Consider the following 1,614-nt stretch of genomic DNA (forward strand, 5'->3'; position numbering starts at 1 on the left):
TCCTGGCCACCAGGTTTGGTTGTGGGTTGAGTTTCCGCGTCTTTTGAGCGGAAAGTCTTAAACTATTCTTGATTTTTTTGGCTGTTTTTTGTGTGATTATTTTTCTCTTGATGGCTTTTTTTATCGGGTCCACGGTGGGTTCCGTTTCGTTGCTTTTGGCTTCATTATCGGTAACTTCTATCTTTTTATACAATTTTATTTTGTCTTATTTTATTTTATTTTATTTTTATTCTTATTTGTATTTATAGAGATGATGTCAATGCAATATTTTTCACTTTTTGTCACTTTTTGTCACTTATTCCTTCTACTTTAGTGAATGTTTGTCTACTTTGACGCGCGCACTGAGAGGTCCGTCCTGCTCGGAGGTCTACAGTCAACTAACCACTTCTTTTTTCCTGAATATTAAGAGCAAGTAACAAAATTACTCACTTCAGCCAACTCTCATACCACGTTGAGTGCACTCGTTCTCGTCCGATCACGAAAGTTAAGCAACGTAGGGCACGGATAGTACTTAGATGGGTGACCGCTTGGGAACTCCGTGTGGTGTTGGCTTTTTTTAATTTTTTCCAATTCTTCCTACTTTTCTTAATAATTTATGATCATGTACATCGTGTTAAAAATATACTTTTAGTATTACAGCGTATGTCAATGTCGTGGTTATTCGTTATACATTCAAGTACGCTTGTTTGAAAGTCAATAGACTATTGCTGAATCACGTACTACTTATAAATTGTTGTCTAGCACGTAAGTGTAATTTCATGTACATTATACACTAGTACTGTGCGCTATAATTCATGAACTGCACAATAGATTTAACGCACCAATTATCTATGCATCTATTACACTGATTCCTGCAGTAGTTTTTACTTTCCACACTCTATGGCCGCCGTTTGCACAAAACGGCTATTTATATTTATTCCAATTTTTATTCCACGGATGACGATGTAATAAATTTGTTAACATATAGCAAACTCGATACCGAATATTCATTACATACGTCTAATCCATTATGTCATTCGTGGTTTAAGTGAATATTTACTTTCACGTTAAAAAGACAAAGAAGGTGAAACCATACTAATTGCTGTACGTTCTGGTCGTTGTAAAAGATTTTGGATGGAAGAAACATAAACAGCTTGGTTTTCTTTTCCTAATCAAATCCAGTCTCTTTCTATGATAACGCAACGGATATCATAGAAAACAACGGATATAACATAGTTGATTAAATAAACCAGTAACACCATAAATTAATTATGCGCATAAAGTTCATATTACTTGTCTACCAACCAACCAACCAACCAACCAAACAGCACAAGTTATGTGATATAAATAACCTGATGAGATAATCTTTCAAGCACGAGTCCAAAATCTACAATGGCACAACTTTTCTTCGAAACAGAGACGTCCAGCTGTTTTTTCTACAACCCGTTTTCACTATGAATTCAATGGAACACCGTTTGGCCTAAAAGGTGTAGCCACCTGAGTAAAATTTCATACATTTAGGTGGACGTATGCACATCGTTCATCTTCACGAACATTTATACGTAAAGTCACATACACGTATTGTCTTCATAGTTGTTCGAAAATCGTGTCTCCTTGGCGATGAATTACAGTAGA

At 35.6% G+C, this 1,614-nt stretch overlaps 1 non-coding gene across 1 annotated transcript; it reads left to right on the forward strand.

The window, feature by feature from the left end:
* Positions 1 to 433: 433 nt before the first annotated feature.
* LOC117162211 (5S ribosomal RNA) lies at positions 434 to 552 on the forward strand. Its single transcript, XR_004465834.1, has one exon. It is a non-coding gene; the product is annotated as a 5S ribosomal RNA (ribosomal RNA).
* Positions 553 to 1,614: the final 1,062 nt, after the last annotated feature.

This window comes from Bombus vancouverensis, unplaced genomic scaffold (genome assembly GCF_051014615.1).
Source record: "Bombus vancouverensis nearcticus unplaced genomic scaffold, iyBomVanc1_principal scaffold0060, whole genome shotgun sequence".
Taxonomy (NCBI): Eukaryota; Metazoa; Arthropoda; class Insecta; order Hymenoptera; family Apidae; genus Bombus; species Bombus vancouverensis.